Source organism: Kogia breviceps, chromosome 14 (genome assembly GCF_026419965.1).
Source record: "Kogia breviceps isolate mKogBre1 chromosome 14, mKogBre1 haplotype 1, whole genome shotgun sequence".
Lineage (NCBI taxonomy): Eukaryota > Metazoa > Chordata > Mammalia > Artiodactyla > Physeteridae > Kogia > Kogia breviceps.
The window spans coordinates 69,658,855-69,679,155 of record NC_081323.1 but is presented as its reverse complement, the minus strand read 5'-3'; the positions used below and the strand labels follow the sequence as shown (position 1 = coordinate 69,679,155).

General features: G+C 43.6%; 1 protein-coding gene and 1 non-coding gene across 6 annotated transcripts in view; both read right to left on the bottom strand.

Annotated features, from left to right (window-relative positions):
- Positions 1-6,050, bottom strand: part of POLR3E (RNA polymerase III subunit E) — a 31,360-nt gene extending 25,310 nt beyond the window's left edge. Inside the window, exon 1 of one of the 5 annotated variants that reach the window (XM_059036965.2) lies at positions 5,879-6,050. The gene's annotated coding sequence lies outside the window, so the exon portion shown is untranslated. Of the gene's footprint in view, positions 1-5,823 lie in introns of all 5 variants that reach the window. The other 4 variants (XM_067013598.1, XM_067013599.1, XM_067013600.1 and 1 more) reach the window with 4 other exon arrangements.
- Positions 6,051-6,206: 156 nt separating this feature from the next.
- TRNAL-AAG (transfer RNA leucine (anticodon AAG)) lies at positions 6,207-6,288 on the bottom strand. The gene has a single exon. It is a non-coding gene; the product is annotated as a tRNA-Leu (tRNA).
- Positions 6,289-20,301: the final 14,013 nt, after the last annotated feature.

The following is a 20,301-nucleotide window of genomic DNA, read 5'->3' as shown; positions in this document are numbered from 1 at the left end:
CACCTTGGACCTCCCTCCCAGCCCCCCCCCATCCCACCCATCTAGGTCATCACAGAGCACCGAGCTGAGCTTCTTGTGCTTTATTTATAGCACGCTCCTGCTAGTTATCTATTTTATGCATGGTAGTGTATATATGTCAATCCTGATCTCCCAATTTGTCCCATCCACCCTTTCCCCGTCCCCCACATCCACACATCCGTTCTCTACCTCTCCGTCTCTATTCCTGCCCTGCAAATAGGTTCATCTGTACCATTTTTCTAGATTCCACGTATATGCGTTAATATACGATATTTTTCTCTTTCTGGCTTACTTCACTCTGTATGACAGACTCTCTAGGTCCATCCACATCTCTACAAATGACCCAATTTCGTGTATTTTTTTAATTGGGGTATAGTTGTTTTACAATGTTGTGTTAGTTTCCACCTTACAGCGAAGTGGAGTTCCCTGTGCTATACATCAAGTTCTCATTAGTTATCTATTTTATATATATTAGCATATACGTGTTAGTCCCAATCTCCCAATTCATCCCACTCCTCCTTACACCCTTGGTGTCCATATCTGTGTTCTCTACATCTGTGTCTCTATTTCTGCCTTGCAAACTGGTTCATCTGTACCATTTTTCTAGATTCCACAGATGTGCATTAATACACAATATTTGTTTTTCTCTTTCTGACTTACTTCACTCTGTATGACAGTCTCTAGGTCCATCCACATCTCTATAAATTACCCAATTCCGTTCCTTTTTATGGCTGAGTAATATTCCATTGTATATATGTACCACATTTTCTGTATCCATTCATCTGTCTTTGGATGTTTAGGTTGTTTCCACGTCCTGACTATTGTAAATAGTGCTGCAATGCACATTGGGATACATGTGTCCTTTGAGTTACGGTTTTCTCAGGGTATATGCCCAGTAGTGCGATTGCTGGGTCATATGGTAGTTCTATTTTTAGTTTTTTAACCAACCTCCATACTGTTCTCCACAGTGGCTATATCAATTTACATTCCCACCAACAGTGCAAGAGGGTTCCCTTTTCTCCATACCCTCTCCAGCATTTATTGTTTGTAGATTTTTTGATGATGGCCATTCCAAAGCAATCTACAGATTCAATGCAATCCCTATCAAATTACCAATGGCATTCTTCAAAGAATTAGAACAAAAAATTTTACAATTTGTATGGAAACACAAGACTCCCGAATAGCCAAAGCAATCTTGAGAAAGAAAAACAGAGATGGAGGAATCAGGCTCCCAGAATTTAAACTATACTACAAAGCTACAGTAATCAAGACAGTATGGTACTGGCACAAAAACAGAAATATAGATCAATGGTACAGGATAGAAAGCCCAGAGATAAACCCACGCACATATGGTCACCTAATTTATGACAAAGGAGGAAAGAACATACAATGGAGAAAAGACAGCCTCTTCAATAAGTGGTTGTGGGAAAACTGGACAGCTAGCTGTAAATGGATGAAATTAGAGCACATGGTATACTTTAAATCATCTCTAGGTTAATTATAATACCTAATACAATGTAAATAGTTGCCAGGCGCAGGGCAAATTTAGTTTCTGAGGTTAGTTGAATCCATGAATGTGGAGGGCTGACTGTAATTCAGCTGGGATGACCCTTCATATTCCCAAAGGGAGTGGATGGGCACAGTCAGAAAGGCACCTGGGCACTCTCCAATCTCAGCAGTTCCCAGACCTCTACTTTTAGGTAAGACCAGCTCGATTTTTGTCTTATCTACCTAACATTTGAATGGTTTAATATTTAAAAGAACATAAATATTTTCACCATGGGATTCAATGGCATCTAAGCCCCCTGCCCTGGCCACCAAGCGGAGTCATCTCGCTTATTCCAGATATACATTCCAGACGCTGAGAATGCTCAGGCCAAAACAATAGCATCATCCTCAGTGCTTCTCTTCCTCTCACCCCACACCAGCAAATCCTGTCAGCTGTGCCTTCTAAGTATGTCGGGAATGTGCCCACCCCCACTGCCACCTCCATCTCCTGCCCGCCTTAGAGCAGCAGCCTCCTAACTGGTCTCCCTGCTTCTACCTTTGCCTCCTACGGTCTTTGCTCACCCCACAGCCAGCAATCACATCACTCCTCCACCTTCAAAGTCTTCCCATCTCACTCAGAAATAAAAGCCAAAGTCTTTTTCATCCCATGTGAGGCCCTGGACAATGCCCTCCCTGACCCTTTTCCTTTCAGACCTCATCTCCCACAGGCCTCCTTCCCTCCCCGATCCTCACCTCTGGGCTTTTGTAACTGCTCTACCGGCCCCCATAACCTCATGGCTCCCTCCTTCACCTCTTTCAGGTTTTTGCTCAGATTCTACCTCATAGCTAAGACTTTCCCTGTCCACCCAACTCAAAATCACAACACCCCGCCCCGCCAGCTCCTTCCCTGCTCTGGTTTTCTCCATAGCATGTATCACCATGTGACAGTTTATAGCTCTGTATTTATTATCCATCCTCACCCCCACTGGCAATAAGTGGTAAACTACATGAAGGCAGAGATTTTCATCTATTTCATCCCTTGCTGGCCCTCAGTGCCTAGCACATAGCAGGCACTCAATACGTACGTGTTGTCTGAATAAGTAAACCACAGGAGCGCCATTTAATAGAGAGCTACCGTAAGACTCTGAGCAGAGGAAGAGAGGAGAGGGAGGCAGGCTACCTCAACAGTTCGGGATTAGAAGACTAGATGGAAGTCATAAACCCCTAATGCCTGTTACCGCCCTGCCAGAGGGCAATGCATGGGAGAGCCCGAGACCCCACCTCACCTGCCAAGGATCATAAATGTATGCGAAGTACCTACCTTCTCTCCAGCTGGCTCTGTGGACAGAGAGATTGGGGACTTCTGGGTGAACCAGGGAACCGACGTAGGTACTAAGAGGGTATGGCCCGGGAGGATCCCAAGACAGGCTTTCTCAGCTCTTTCTCTACTGGCCTCTCCCCCGTCAAGGAGGAGCTCAGGAAGGATGGTGCTCCTCCCTCCAGGTAGAATATATGATTTGGTTAATGCAGGGATTATCACCTCCCTTCATCCTCTCAGGCAACATCATCCAACTCAGGGGCTTTCAAATTTTTCAGCCTAAGACCCACAGTAAGAAATCTATTTCATATAAATGACCCAGAATATACATACAATTACCTAACTAAAACAAGGTTTCACATAACCATTAATTGTCCCTACTATATCTGATGCAGTGATGTTTTTTATCCTCACTCATTAAAATTAAAAAAACTGGTTACAAGCCCCCTAAGCTGATTTCAAATCCCACTAATATATCTTGATCTGCAATTTGAAAAGTACTGCTTCAACAAGTCTTTCCTACCTCCAATCCTCCCAGAAACACCCAGAGCTGTCCTTGCAGGAAAACAGATCACATCAATCCCCTGCTCAAAAGCCTTCAACTGCCACATAGAATAAAATCCAAATTCCTTTCCATGGCCTCAGCATCCCATATGTTCTTGCTGGGCCTACAACAAGCTAAGCCCCAGCCTGTCTCAGGACCTTTGCACACCACCTATTTTCCCCAGGTCTTTTCAAGGCTGGCTCCTTCGCACTAGTATCACCACCCCCACCCTCTCCAGGAACAGACAGGTTCCTGGACTATCCACCTTAAAGAGCCCCCCACCCATTTCCAGTCACTACCACATCCTCATTTTATTTCCTTCATGGTTCTTATCACAATCTGGAACTACTTAATCTATTTGCTTATGTGTGTCTGTCTTCTGCACTAGAATGTAGGCTCCATGAAAGCCTCTTAGTGCTTCAACCATAAAATGGAGATGATTATATTTACTTCATCAAGTTGATATGGGGATTATTATCTTTTTTAAAAATTCATGCCATTCTCCCAATATCTAGAACAATGCCTGGCATGGAGGAAACACTCAGTATAGTACAAAGAATAACTGAGCGAATGAGTGCATGAAATCAGGCAGTTAACAGACCTTTTACCCAGTGAGACTAACTCAGCCCCATCCAGAGACTAGTGGCCTCATGGTTTGGGCCTTGTGGACACTTGAGGACAGAGATGTGGCCTATCCTCTCAGGCCACAAGGCAAGCTTCCCCAGCAGCAGTGACCACCTTGGCCTCAACAGGGTGTCCTGTGGCCACAAGAGACTCCATGGCAGTGGCTCCACGGCACTGAGCACAGAAAACAACCCCTGCCAGGGGGCTGCTCAACAAACGCAAAGGGGACAAGAACACCAGGTGAATCTAAGGAGGGGTCCAGAGCAGAGGAGGTGCCTGAAAGCCACAGCTGGGTGCATCAGCGCTGCACCCAGCAATCTAACCTGTCAGCCAATCAGAAAAGTAGAGGCAACTCCAAATAATCTCCAGTTACTGGAGGGAGTGAGACAAGGTGAGGACAATATACAATGTGAATTAAGAGGAAAGGGTCCCGGGGCAAATAGTCTCAAGGTCTGGATTCTTATTGGATGTGTGCCCCTCACACAAGGCATCTCCCTCTTTGGGTCACCCCAGTTTCCACCCCGGTTAAAAGGAGAGATGGCCTAGGGGCAGGAAGAATGAACTCAACTGAGTCAGACCCTCCCTTCTCTAAGGACTTAATATTCAATGTCATTTAATCTGCTCAACTGCCCTATAAATTAAGCTGTACCATCCCCAATTAAGAAAGGAAGAAACTAAAGTTCAGAGAGTTAAGTAACCTACCCAAGGTCACAGTGCTGGAGAATGGCGGAGTTGGAACACAAACCTGAGTCTAGCTGATGGCAAAGAGCCTTATTCTCATTCTTAACAACTATGCTGAACGCTTTCTTAATAGAAGACAGGATGGTGTAGTGGGTAAGAGCTCGGACTCTGGAGTGGAACTGTGCAGGTTCAAATCCTGGGTCTGATGTTTGCTACCTGGGGCCCACCCAGAGTCATTTACACGTAGTACTGCTCACTATTTTCATCCCTAAAATGCAAAAGTACTGTGGTGAGGATTAAAAGTTAAGGTATAAATAACCCATATGGGAAGGTTTGTTACTACGTGGCCCAATGTTTTCTTCCAATATAAAAGGGCAGGAAACAGCCACGAAACTAACTCTGCAACCTGGGGCTTCTCCCGTCTTACCCTACTGGGCCCTCACCACAAACCTATGAGGTAGGTAATTCTACTATCCCCACTTCACAGATGAAGAAACTGTGGCGACTGCTAAGATCTCCTCTTTCTGCCCCCAAGCCCAACAATTCTAAACGTAACACAACAGAATGACCTTTTTTATTTACTGGTTTACGTGCTTACTGACACCTCCTCTGATCAAATGATCAGGGCCCTATCCGCCGCACACAGCTGGCTCCCAGTTAGCCCTGAATGGTGGCCGGAATAAATGAATGAAGAATTCCGGGCCTAGCCGGACGGAAGCTAATCTGGGGCGAGGAGGGGGCCCGGGCACCCTGCCCCTGCCCATCAGGGCGGGCCGCCAGCCACGAGCCACACTGTCCAATGGGTTTCGCCTCCCTCGCGGGTGGTCAGGCCCCCTTCTCACGCCCACCATGCAGCCATTGCCACGAGCCGCCACGCCGGCAGGACATCGGCTGCCTTCGGACAGGTGCTCCCGTAGGAGGCCCGTCTGAGCCGGGCGGGGCAAGGTGGCTGGACCCTGAGTCACCGCCGGCAGCCTCGGCCGCGGCCTCAACGACTGCCGGGCCGAGGCGAGGTCGGAGCCCGCGGCCAGTCCGGGTCTACTGGGCCAGGCTGCCCGTCCTTCCCGCCCGAGTCCCGGGAGGCCGCCAGCCCCTTGGCCCAGGGTAGCGCGGGCCTCCCGGCCTACGCGGCAGCCCCGCCCAGGCCCACCTCGAGAGTGCGGCCCGGCTCCAGCCTGGGCGGGCGCTGCCACATCTCCACTAACCTCTCCGACGGGCCCGCGCGCGGGCGGAGGCAACTGCCCAGGTACCCGCGGGCTACACAGGCGGCGGCGGCCCGGCTCTCCTCTCAGGCAGCGGCCATGTTGCTGGCGGAGAAACTCGGCGGACACGTGGGGGGAGCGAGCGGGGAGGGCCCTCGCGCTTCCTTTTACCCACAATGCCCCGCCCAGGCGCGCGCGGGCCCGCCCCCTCCGCCGCTCCATTCATGCGGGCAAGCAGCCGCGCCTGGCAGCAGGGGGCGTTGTTGCAGCCGCGGAACAGAGATGAATATAGAACCAGGCGCGGAAGCAGCAGCAACAAAAAAAGCTCCTTTGGCAGCGGTGGGATTCGAACCCACGCCCCCGAAGAGACTGGAGCCTTAATCCAGCGCCTTAGACCGCTCGGCCACGCTACCCAGCTGTGATTAGGGCTTTCTAGGAAACTACTTAATACATTTATATGCAACTGCAGTTCATTTCTGTGGGAGTTTTTTTGTTTCACATGTGCTACCTTATCCCTATAGAACTATCTTAGAACATGCCAGGTACTAAAAAGAAAAATATTTGCTCAAATATTTAGACCCATACTTCTGAACAGGTCTTAGAATGAAAAACACTTTAAGAATCTGTATTCTGAGTAGGACGTTTAACTCGGAGACCTCAAGTTAACTGACATGGGAGAAATGATGGATTTCAGCAGTAACCCGCACCAGGGGCTTCAGAAGCCAAACCACGGGAACTGGTGTGGGCAGTTTTCTCTAAAAAATTATGTGTTTTAATTTTTAGTTACACAAATACTATGTGAATTGTTGCAAATATGAAAACTTTGCATATACAATACAAATGTTCTTTTACCTTTGGCATCTATCGTAAGTCTGCAGAGGTAACCGTTATACAACTTAGCATACTGTATATCCTTCTGGATCTTCTACTGTGAATTTATATGGATATATATGGATATATTCATAATAGATATATCCATAGAAAATAAATGGCTTTTTATTGTTGTGGGTTTTTACATAAATATAAATATCATGCGGTTAGTATTTATCTGCAACTGTTTTTTCACCCATGTTTTTTAAATATCTATTCATGATGATAGATAGATGTTTAAAAATACAGAAAAAGTACAAAGAAAAAATAATCATCCATGTTCCAACTACCTAACATTAGTGGCATTTCACTTCCAATTCTTTTCCTATGTATATGCTTTTTATTAAAAGTGTGAATACGTTGTCCTTTTAAAAATCTATTAAAAAATATTAGACAATTACAAACAAAAAGAATTGGACTATTACAAATGAAAATATAACCCCTTCCCAAACATCCTCCCTTGGCTATAACTATTATGAATTTGATGTGTATCCTTCCAATTCATTCTTATACTTTCATATCTATCTATCTATCTATCTATCTATCTATCTATCTATCTATCCTTTTGTGTGTGTGTGTATAGACCCATGAACAATACATAGTATGATCTTCTTTTTTTGCTTTTCATTTACATAAACCTTACTACACTGTACCAATATCATTCTGCAACTTGCTTTTCTCCTCCAACATTATGTTTTTGATTTATTGTGACACATTTATATCTAATTTATTCCATACTATGAATATGGACATTTAAGTTGTTTATATTAAGTTGTTATATTCAAGTTTCTGGTTAATATCCAGTTGGCAGACACCTTGATATTTGGGCATTCCATATTCCTCCTCTTCAGTTCCTCCTTAACCCATTTTTTTTTCTCCAGCTACCTTTAAAATAAGTATTGATATGCAAAGACTTCATTGTACTGGGAGAGTTTGTTACTTGTAAAGAAATCTTTAAAAAATACAGAAGCAGCCATCTCTCTAGGTGAGGCATTGTTGGGGGATCTATAGTCCTTGAGATCAATAGAAGCATTGATCTACTCATGGTGTTTCAGTACCAAGAGGCACTGTGTTTGTGAGTTACGTGGTGGGTTTTCCAAAAAGAAATATTCCCATGGTGGAGAATAATTGCTGAAATCTCTGCCTAATCCCACTTTTCTAGGAATTGCCTGACCAGCCCAGAGGGTGGGTCCACCCTCTGGGTAGCCACCTTCCCCAAACCATGGCCAGTGGGCTCTATAGTAAACATAGGACAGAGGTTGGACCAATCAGATTCTCTTTTGAGAATCTGAACTGAGACATGGTGAGTTCCTGGTTTGTTATTTTCACTGTGTTAAGTGTTGGAGTTAGTCTCTGAGATTGACTGACTGGAACTAGGGAGAAAGTGGGATTTGTGGTGGCCATATTCTGTGAGATGGACTGGAGAAGTAGAGAAAAATAATGATAAAATGAGAAGAAGAGCAGAAAGTCATAGAGAAATTCTGATGGTTTTGTGGCTCCCAGCTCAAGACTCTTCCCAGGGCCCAGTGGAATTCACATTCTTGGAGACCTCCTTTTATCATTGTAATAAATTCCTCTTTTCTGCTAAAGATAGGGTTACCTGGTAGCTGTAACAAATGAACTATCCTTGCGTGGTAAGGGCTCAAACAGAGCTAAAGATATTTCTGCCAGAACATTCTGCAGCAATTCAGGTCTGTCCCTACCAGAATGCTTAACAGGGATGCAGGCTGATCCTGGAAGACAGAGCCCAGGGCCTCCTTTTGGGCATTTCTTGTACACCTACAGTCCCATTACACAGCTGTCTTATGACAATCAGATGTGAAACTAATAAGCAGAAGAAGCAGAATGTTGCACCAGAACTCCTGGACTCACTTGTTCCCAGCAGCTTTATGTAAAAGGAGAGAGGGGGGCCTCCCTGGTGGCGCAGTGGTTGCGAGTCCGCCTGCCGATTCATGGGACGCGGGTTCGTGCCCCGGTCCGGGATGATCCCACATGCCGCCGACCATGGCCGCGGAGCCTGCGCGTCTGCAGCCTGTGTTCCGCAACGGGAGAGCCCCGAAGCCCGAGGCCCGAGTACCACCAAAAAAAAAAAAAAAAAAGGAGAGAGGGAAGGGCTGAAACCCTGACTGTCCCTTGGCATGTCTGCTCTGTCCCTTGAGGTGGAGGGAGAAAGGGCAAGCACCACAGATCAAACACTGCCCCTGTCACCCACCCTCAATCTAGAGGCTGTCAGGTGAAGGGTGTCTGTCTCTAGATCATAACCCCTCAGCTGTGGGCAGTGGGGATAGACATGGGGGCTCTGTCCTGGATCCCCTCCAATCTTCACTCCCTTGCCCCTGCAAAAGGAAAATCATCCCAATCCCAAACCCCGTCTGAGGCCAAACCGCACTGCATGAATGAATCTCCTTCTGGAAAGAAATTAACATTCCTAATAAAATGCTTAACCATTTTTCTTATGAAATTTACTAGCATTAAGATTTTTACTGGGAAACTAGTTTTCTACCCATCAACCAGCTGACTGTTTGTCAGTCAAGAGAGTAGTGAACTTTAATAGAACGTTCTCTCTCTCTCTCTCTCTCTCTCTCTCTCTCTCATCTAACAATGATGATTTAATCATTCTCTTGTCATATAAAGTGTCTCTACCAAAATAGAGGTCAGAAGAATGGTCACCCTTGTTGGGGATGGGGAGGGGGGCTGAGGGAGCTTTCTAGAGTTCTGCAAATGTTCTAAAATTCAGCAAGCTCTACCCTTAAGATTGTACAGTTTACTCTATGTAGGTGATACTGTAATAAAAGGTAATTTTTAAAAAATGTCCCTACCAAGTGTGGATCTTTGAACTAGCCTCCCTGAGGAGTTACACTGGCAGGAAGACTAATAAAATTTTGGCATAGGCTTGCAAAAAAACCATTTGAAAAGTTTTCTTTAACACTTCCCTCTAATCTTCAGGGCCCTTTTCCTCTTCCTCCCCAAAGGGAATACTCTCTGAGTGGGAATCTGTTGTTTTTGTCTTCCCAGAATCCTTCCCCCACTTTTCTAGTTCCAATGCTGATTTTCCTTTGAGGAAACACTCCTCCCTGTCGTCTTTTTTTTAAAAAAAAATTTTATTGGAGTATAGTTGGTTTTCAATGTTGTGTTAGCTTCTGCTGTACAGCAAAGTGAATCAGTTATACGAATACATATATCCATCTTTTTTAGATTCTTTTCCTATATAGGTCATTACAGAGTATTGAGTAGAGTTCCCTGTGCTATACAGTATGTTCTTATTAGTTATCTATTTTATGTGTAGTAGTGTGTATGTGTCAATCCCAGTCTCCCAGTTTATCCCTCCCCACCCTACCACAACCCCACTGTGGTCTTCAAGGAACTGTCACTCAAAGTACAAAGTGAGCAGGCACAAGATCCAAATTAGGCCATTCCGAGGCTTTATCCTGGAAATCTGAATTTGAATACCACATACAAGGATTTAGCTCACTAGTGAGGTTGGGAAGGAAACTTCCAGACTCTTACCTTCTGCTAGATCCCCACATTTGCCCTGGGACCACCCTTTCTGAGGCCTGATTATTTCTCTTTTACCTTCCAGTATATAAACTACCTCCTTCTCAAAAAAACTGCTTCTTCACTAATGTTGGCTAGCATTAATTTCTGTTAACCTGCAGCCAAGGGACCCCCCTGATCACCTAGGCCTCCCCAAAAGGAACCTTGTTTTTGCAGAGGAGATGGTTTCATTGCTTTTGCAGAGCACACACCCTCAGCAAGGTGACCAGGCCACTTCTGTCAGGAACAAATGCTTAATTAGAAGGAGAACTGGGACCCTGGAGTGAACTAGGACTCTCCCTGGTGGACCACATGCAATCATCTTACACCTTGACCACTTAAAAGTCCACAGAAATTGACAGACCTGAGTGGGATTTCCTGTGTTGTGTCAAGTTAAGCTGAAGGCTCCACTACTGCTGGCACCCTTCCTTCAATACCTTTAAGTTTCAGCTGTTCAAACACACTCCTGTGTCCTGTTCTGGTAGATCATGGGAATAATGCAGCAGCAGCCACAGTTGGCATCATTTATGTTGAAACTATGATGGTGTTTGAGCTTCAAACCTCCACCTTTCCTTCTTGATGAATGAAAGCATGCTTATCAAGTACTTTCGCTATGGGATACCTTTAAGCCTCATTTTTCTCATCTGTAAAATGGTCACAATAATACTGAGGTTTGTTGCAGGATTAGAAGGTGACTGTGCATGTCCAGCCCAATGTCTGGCATGCCATATATCATTATTTCTAAGACATTTTTTCTCACATTTTGATATCTCTAAAATTGACCTGCATCTTATGATTGATGGCATAGTTTATTTTCAGTGGTTTTTTTCTTATTAATACAGAAAATAATGATGCATCTTAACATCAGTGGTGTCTTAGATTCAACAAAGCATAGTAGTAGATGCTCAATATATGAATTACCATAATGAATTTTTAACTTAGCAAATTTAATTTAGTATTTTTAGCTTAGTAAACATTTAAAATTCTTACTTTGAGCTCTGCAAGCTACCAATCTCTAGAGAGGAAACAGGGCCTCCTGCAAATTTTTCCCCAGCAAATTTCTCTTGCGGTTTCTTCTCTAGCTGGACATACCGGGAAGGGAATTCTTGAAAATGCAGTTCAGCTTAGCCAAGTTGACATCTAGAACCACCACAGGCTATCACTGAAAGCCTAGTGAATGCTGGCACTAGCCTATGGAATCAGGCTTTATGAGATGGCGGTCAAGATAACTGAGAGATTATACCAATTTTCTAAGAGCCTGGCAGGAAGAGGAACAGACATAAAATATAACAGGAAGCTGTGTTACTCCAAAAATATTGCAGGATTGGATGATGTGAAAACCTTCACGGAACATTGGACCATGACACCATTCGCATCGGGATAAGCTGCAATGAAGGAAACATCAAATCTACTAAAGAAAAGACAGTTTGCTTGATTCTATGTAAGCCTCAAAGTAGTAGAAAACATGGCCCTTCTCATTATTGATCTTACCATCTCACTGAGGAGCCTAAGACATACACAAGTGAAAAATTAAATGCTGAAAAATAAACGTGTGTATACAAAGTAATAATAAATAAAATGCTTACTTTGATAATTTTATCAAAGTTCTTCATGTGTATAATATCAATTCTACAAGGCTTGTTATCAAAAGAAACAGTATGCCTACTCCTTCCACTCCAGGCAACCACTTTCAGCTTTTAGCTGATTCTTCTTGTGTTTCTCTCCATGTCTAAACAACATATTGCTGCTTTTTTTGTTTCCTCTCTCCCTCCCTCCCTCTCTCCCCCTTTCCCTCTCTCTCTCTCTCTCTCTCCCTCCTTCTCTCTCTCTCTTTCAGCTTTAGGCATTTCCTATTGACTTCCTGCTAAGGAAGATAAGAATTTAACCTTAATCAGCCCACCTCTGCCATCACAAACACCTCAACCCTCCTAAAAGTGTTGTCTTATAATGTCATTTGAACAATAATTAGTAAATGCTACTCACTACGTTTGAGCTTAGCTATGTACTCAACTATGATTATTTTTTCCTTTTCTGGAAAATATTTTTACCTTATTCTTTACTTAATAATTACCTTTAAAACAATGTACCTACTTTCTATGAATTCATCCCTAATTCAACTTCAAACTGTCCATCCTTGCCACACAGACACATGAGGTGTTCTATCGCTTCAACTTTTTGAAGACATGTCTCCCACAGCATCCTGACAGGGGCCCTAGACTCTAGGTTTATGGTAAGGCCACCATGTTGAGATGGCCCTACACCCTCACCTGGGCACTGACTTTGCCTCACTCTTATGCTGGACCTCACACATTTCTTGTTATTCCCCCAACACTGGCCCTCTTTTGATACAGCAACTCTTCCAGTGGCTTCTGGAGGAACAGTATTTGAGAGGTTACTTTCTTGAGAATTTACATGTCTGAAATTGTCCTTATTTCACCCTTATGCTTCATTAATAGTTTGGGCATATGATTCTAGGTTAAAGTGTATTTTCCCGAGAATTCAGAAGCCATCAGCTTCCAACTTCCAGTGTTACTGTTGAGTTGTCTGATGTTATTCTGATTCTCAGTCATTTGTATGAAACTTGTTCTTTCCCTCTGAAAGTTTCCGGGATCTTTTCCTTGTCCTCAATGTTCTGAAATTTCATGAAGATGAATCTTGGCATAGGTCTAATTTTATCAATTGTGCTAGATACTTAATGGGCCAAATTGTTCTGGAGACACACATCCTTCAGTCCCAAGAAATGTTCTCAACATTTTTTAAAGACTCTCTTGGGGACTTCCCTGGTGGTCCAGTGGTTAACACTCTGCTCTTCCATTGCAGGAGGCATGGGTTTGATCCCTGTTAGGGGAACTAAGACCCCTGCATGCTGCGCAAAAAAAAAAAAAAAAAAAAAAAAAAAGATTCTTTCCCCTCTACTTTCTCTAACTCTTTTTTAATTTGGGCACCTAGACGTATAAAAAATTTTTTTTCTTTTAATTAAGACTACTACATTTATTTTTTTCCAATAGATACTACTTAGTATTAACAGCTCTAATTCCTTGGAACTAATTTCCTTTATAATTGGAAAAACTAAAATTGTGCATGAAGTCAGAAAGAAATATATGTAGGAAGAAAAACAAATGGATACCTCAAATGGCTCATAAAAGGAAAAAAAAACAAACTCATTCCTAACCAGACTTATGAACTCCTTTTGGTGATCTTAAATACTGATCAGTATGTCAAGGTAGGAAAAAAAGAAAGCAAACCTTTTTGCAAGCTTCATTGTATTACAATGAAAGCATTTGCTTACTTCTAAATGATTTGCATACTGGTAGGACTGAGTTACACTTCTTTACATTTTAATCTATATGCTAAATATAATTCAGTAAAAATGATATCTATATCTACATGCACGCTTAATTTCTAGTAAAAGGCTATATGAAAATTTTGACTTTGAAACTAGGATCATAGAATTCTGGTCCTAAATTTTAAAAAGCCAAGGAAAGACCATTAAAAATTACACATAAATAATCTTAGGCTGTTCTTAGTTAATTTCTCCACAAAGCAAAAATGGTAACAATTATAATGGTTCCATCGTGGAACAGTTTTACAGCCCAGAGTGCATGCTCCTCTACCTCCTAGAATTTCCTCTCCTATGCTTTAGCTTTTTTGTTCTTTTGTTCCGCTTCCTGGGAGATTTCCTCAACTTCATTTTCCAACCCTTCTATTAAGTTACTCATTTTTGTAAGGGTATATTCGATTTACAAGAGCTCTTTGCTGTGTGAATTTTTTTTTAAAACATCTTTATTGGAGTATAATTGCTTTACAATGGTGTGTTAATTTCTGCTGTATAACAAAGTGAATCAGCTATATGTATACATATATCCCCATATCCCTTCCCTCTTGTGTCTCCCTCCCACCCTCCCTAACCCACCCCTCTAGGAGGACACAAAGCACCAAGCTGATCTCCCTGTGCTATGTGGCTGCTTCCCACTAGCTATTTTACATTTGGTAGTGTATATATGTCCATGCCACTCTCTCACTTTGTCCCAGCTTACCCTTCCTCCTCCCCGTGTTCTCAAGTCCATTCTCTGTGTCTGTGTCTTTATTCCTGTCCTGCCTCTAGGTTCATCAGAACCCTTTTTTTAAAGATTCCATATACGTGCGTTAGCATACGGTATTTGTTTTCTCTTTCTGACTTACCTCACTCGTTATGACAGACTCTAGCAAGACCTGTATGCAGAAAACTGTAAGACACACATGAAAGAAATTAAAGACGATACAGACAGGTGGAGAGATATACCATGCTCTTGGATTGGAAGAATCAACATTGTGAAAATGACAATACCACCCAAAGCAATCTACAGGTTCAATGCAATCCCTATCGAATTACCAATGGCATTTTTCACAGAACTAGAACAAAAAATTTTACAATTTGTATGGAAACACAAAAAGACCCCGAAGAGCCAAAGCAATCTTGAGAAAGAAAAATAGAGCTGGAGGAATCAGGGTCCATGACTTCAGACTATACTACAAAGCTACAGTAATCAAGACAGTATGGTACTGGCACAAAAACAGAAATATAAATCAATGGAACAGGATAGAAAGCCCAGAGATGAACCCACGCACATATGGTCACCTTATCTTTGATAAAGGAGTTAAGAATAGACACTGGAGAAAAGACAGTCTCTTCAGTAAGTGGTGCTGTGAAAACTGTGTGAATTCTTAGAATTGCATCTTGATCCTTTTTTCATGGACACAATATTTTATCTAAGGATATTGATAGTTTTTTATTACTTGAGGTTTTCTTCTCCAGGCATATTGTTTCCTCCAAGATGCTGTCTGCTCTTGGTTCTATTTGTCTGTTATATGAAATGTCTTCCTTACATATGGATCTTTGGGTGGCTGTTCAAGTTTAAGAACAGGGCTCTAATATGTTATCTGGGAATTTCTGCAGGTGTGGGTGGGACTTGTTGGGTGAGGCTGTTTTTGTGAGGTGCTCTGGCCAGCTTGTTTCATTAGGGGGAAGTACCTTAAGTCTTTTATCTTAGGCTAGTCAGATTCCCAAGAAATTTATTTAACTGTCTGCCTTCCGCCAGGAGGGACAAAGTCATCTGCCAGTGTCTGGGAGCATGGGGGAAAGAAGGCTGGTGGACCCTCTACAGCCAATACAGAAACTTCCACCAACCCTCCTTTCATTAGAGTAGCCTCACTCTCTACTGTGCCTGGTGTCCTAGGCTTCTGCAGGGTGATGGAGGGGCAGTTGGCTGGCTACACAGGGGAGCTGAGTGGGTCTAGAGGTCTGATGCTTTGTCTTTCAACTGAATCTACATTGTTAGCCCCATTTCACTTCCCCTTCCAGAGGTTCCTTGTGCCAATTCTTCAGCCTTTGGGGGGGGGGGGTGGTCTTCAATAATGAAAACTGGGTTCTTAGATTTTCCTACTGCTGACCTAGGATCCAGCCTTCTTGGGTCTGCTAACTCAATCAAAGTCTATCTGCTTTCCAGCATCCAAAATTTTGTTACTGTTGATAACTCTTCCTTTTCACCCTCATGGGCTTATGCCATTAAGAAAATCTCTTTCCTGTCATTTTAGTGGAGACTTAGGAGCAAATGGACCTAAATATGTGTTCAATATACCATGTAGTTATGGTATATTATTCAAATTTCTTAAAATTTTTAAAGAAATTCTCATACCAGTAACAAAGGTTTTCTTAAGTTTTAGATCACAAAGCATCTTTAACATGCATTTTCTTTGAAACTGATGACAACTATGTAGTGGTAAAGATTATTGGTTTGTTTTGTTTGTTTGTTTGTTTTTATTTTTTTCAGTATGCGGGCCTCTCACTGTTGTGGCCTCTCCCGTTGCGGAGCACAGGCTCTGGACGCACAGGCTCAGCGGCCATGGCTCACGGGCCCAGCCGCTCCGCGGCATGTGGGATCCTCCCGGACCGGGGCACGAACCCACGTCCCCTGCATCGGCAGGTGGACTCTCAACCACTGCGCCACCAGGGAAGCCCAAGATGATTGTTTTATAGATGAGAAAAACCAAGAAAAACGAGAGGTACACATCCTATATTTAAAGCAAACAGAAAACGTATGTGCCAAATCTATAAGTTTTTTAAATAAGAATTTATTAGAAATGTTAAAAATCAAGAAACCTTGCATAAAAAAATCCAATTTTCAGCAGCTTGAAAAATTGGAAAATGGGGCAACACTGGGCCCGCACTCCCCATGGGGACAACCATTCGGAGCTGAACCTGGGCTGCCTCTTTCAGGTGGGGCTGAGCCCTCCAATTCACCCCACCTCCACCCAGCTACTTCACTCATGTGTTACCAGGAGACATTTGAATTTGAGACCAGAAAGAAAGAAACCACTTTATTTGGAAAGGCAAAATGGAACTTAATATATATGCAAAAATAAATCTATAATGCAAGCCACTTCTCTGGGTCCACCCAGTGTCCACCTTGTCTAGGTTAACGGGGTACCGCAGAGATTAGAAAAGTGAGAAACAGGCACAAATGCAGAGAATATGCATATTTTATCTCCTTTCCCCCACACAAGCTGCATATACTTGTGTAAACATTTTTGATTTGGAAAACATGTCTAGTACTGCAGACAAATGTGCTGGGACGAAAGGAAATGAAGTCACTAAAACAGCAACAACAGTAATTTACCTGGCTTGGTTCATCAAGGTTGCATTTGATGATAAATTCCCACAGGGCCTCAGGCGAGGAGGAGGGGATAAGGATATCCAGGTGCACAGGGATTACGGATTTTTTCCTACTTACATCCATAAAGGCTGCTTTTTTTTCTTTTTAAACCTACAGCAAAACTGAAAGAGACATTACACTCCAGTTTAACTTTAAATTTTATTCCCAGGATCCTCTAAATAAAAGCAGCTCTCAAATCCTAGCTCCAGCTTAGCCTCTAACCAGCAGGGTACTTGGAAAAAGTCTACCTTTCAGAACCTTGGATTCTCCATCTGTGACTGAAGATGCAAACTACATCCCCAACTCTGCTAATCTCCTGGACCTTCCCGTTTCTTGCACCTGAAAAGAGTCTCTGATGTCTCCCCAGCTGGGGTTTTTTTGCTTTCTGCTTTTTTTTTTTTTGGCATGCCTAGCATTTGTGGAAAAAGAAGATGCCCTAACCAGCTTTAGAAGGCACAGAACTAGCTTTTGAAAGTGGAATAAGTTCTGCTGGCTCAGAAGGATCTCATTATTTTGCAGATCATTTTGCTCTCAATGGTACTTAAAGAAGCATTTGCCTAGCTATCCCAGCCTCCTGCAGAAGGGGACTGCCCTGACATTAAGGCCATGTGAGTGGGTGGAATTACAGGGGTGACCGTTCAAGCCAATCCAGACAAGGAATCATTAACCGGTTGGAGGAACCAGAGCCACAAAGAGTGAGTGCTGTGACTAGGGCTGATTCTCCATTGTTCATGAATTTACTGAGTGCCTACTCTGTGCTAAGGCACTGTCTTTAAGCACTGGAGACCAAAATAAAAATTGAGATGACTCTTGCCCTCAGGGTTTAATATAGTAGCTCGTAAGTCAGGATTAGAGCAGGGGTTGGCAAACTGTAGCCCAGGCAGGCTGTTTTGTCAATGAAGTTTTATTGGAACGCCAGCCATGCTCATTCCTTTAGGTGTCTGGTCCCCAATGTTTCTGCACTACAACATCAGGGCTAAGTAGTTGCAACAGAGACCGTATGGCCCGCAAAGCCTAAAACACTTACTATCTGGCCCTTTACAAAAAAGTTGCGGATCCCTGCGTTAGAGGAACGCACTGACATATAACTAAGAAATGAGACAGGGGCTTCCCTGGTGGCGCAGTGGTTGAGGGTCCGCCTGCCGATGCAGGGGACACGGTTTGTGCCCCGGTTCGGGAGGATCCCACATGCCGCGGAGCGGCTGGGTCCGTGAGCCATGGCCGCTGGGCCTGTGCGTCCGGAGCCTGTGCTCCGCGATGGGAGAGGCCGCAGCGGTGAGAGGCCCGCGTACCACAAAAAAAAAAAAAAAAAAAAAAAAAGAAATGAGACAGGTAGTCAGGGAACATAAATGATTTGCATAATAAAATCTCAAAGAGCAAGGAGGCTGGCTGAACTAACAAAAGCATGAATTTTTTTTTTTTTTTTTTTTTTTTTTTTTTTTTTTTTGCGGTATGCGGGCCTCTCACTGTTGTGGCCTCTACCGTTGCGGAGCACAGGCTCCGGACGTGCAGGCCTAGCGGCCATGGCTCATGGGCTTAGTTGATCCGCGGCATGTGGGATCTTCCCGGACCAGGGCACGAACCCGTGTCTCCTGCATCGGCAGGCGGATTCTCAACCACTGCGCCACCAGGGAAGCCCCCAAAAGCATGAATTTTATGAGGCTTGACACCTTTGAAGAGATAACTCAAAATAAAGTTGCTTCTAACTTACATTTAACAAATGCAAATTAACTACATGCACTGGTTTAAAATACACAAACAACTTAAGACAAGCCAACTACTTGATCTGTGCAAACGGAAAAAGGGTGATCAGTTCCAACTTCTAAAGGAAGCTGGTTGTGATGAGTCCAAATACAAAAACAGGGATACTGTCATTTATAGGTGCTCTACAGGATTTTTCAAGGGTAATTTTGACTCTGCCTGATTTTTCCTTTAGGGCACACTCTGAACTTTGGAACCTAGTGCATGCACACGGTCATGACTTCACAGTACTTAACACTAACATGCTAAAGGACCTGTCTTAGTAAACAGGTAAGAATGGTTTGTATGGAAATTCCCTGGAGGTCCAGTGCTTAGGACCCTAACCTTCCACTGCAGGAGGAACCGGATTCAATCCCTGGTCAGGAAACTAAGTTCCCACAAGCCGAGTGGTGCGGCCAAAAAAAAAAAAAAGAATGGTTTGTATGTTACCCTCTTTTTTTTTTATGTTTTCATTTTTAAACAAAGGAAGAGAGGCTGTTTTAGCACCTGGGGTTGATCCAAGCAGTCTGTTTTCTTTGCTATTTGAAACACCAACTGAAATCAAACTGGTGTTAAATCTGAATTCCTTCTAAAGAGAACTGCTCATTAGATACAGATAGCCATAGCCTGGCCCTGGGGAAACCACTGGAATTAAAGAGTGTTTATAGTTCTTGCCCTTTCATTCTCCAACAGCTTAGACAAATCTCAAGGGACTGCTGCTGAAAGCATTCTGCTGCAAATAACAAGAAAATCACCAAGCTTCAAGCAGAAAATGCCAAGGACAGGGGTTGGGGAGCAGATTCTTCATAAGAACGCCAGGTGCTAAGAAAATACGGAGGAATATGGTACAAAGGGTATTTCAGTATATTGTGGGTGCTGCCACTGAGATGCAGGGTACATGTCTGCTTGGAGGGCAGGCTCCAACTTTCCAAGCCACTGTCCTTACGTGTAAAAGCTCTGAGGTGCACCCCAAAAGGTGCACAGTAGCTGATGGAGGAGTTAGAGGTAGTCAAAGTGTGCACATAAAAATCAAACCTGTTTTGTAAAGCCCACTGTAGAGAGCATGCTTCAGAATGGAATTTGGCTGTATTCCAGAAAATAAGCTGCATTTCAGGAAGGACAGTAAACTAAAAGATTAGAAAACATGGGAATTCCCTGGTGGGCCAGTGGTTAGGACACGGCACTTTCACTGCTGAGGGCCGGGGTTCAATTCCTGGTTGGGGAACTAAGATTCCCCCCAAAAAAGAAAACAGTGTGCAGGTCTTTCCCCACGGCAGAAGGGGGCCTGGGTGATGTACAGGCTCACATCCACCAAAAAATGCCACCACACTTCCAAATGCTCTGAGAAAGAAGGCTTTGCACTAAGTCATGACACTACACACCCCCTGGATAGTTAATGTGCAGCTCTACCGCACCCCATCGCATCCTGACTCAGGAAACACAGGCTCTGTGGGCCTGAGATTTCAGCCCAGCCTGAAAAGGCCGATGAGCAAAGCCTTAGTATTTTCCATCCAGGGGAGAAAAGATACATTTTCTTACATCTCATGACAAAAAACAACAATAACAACAACAAAACACAGAAGAAGAACC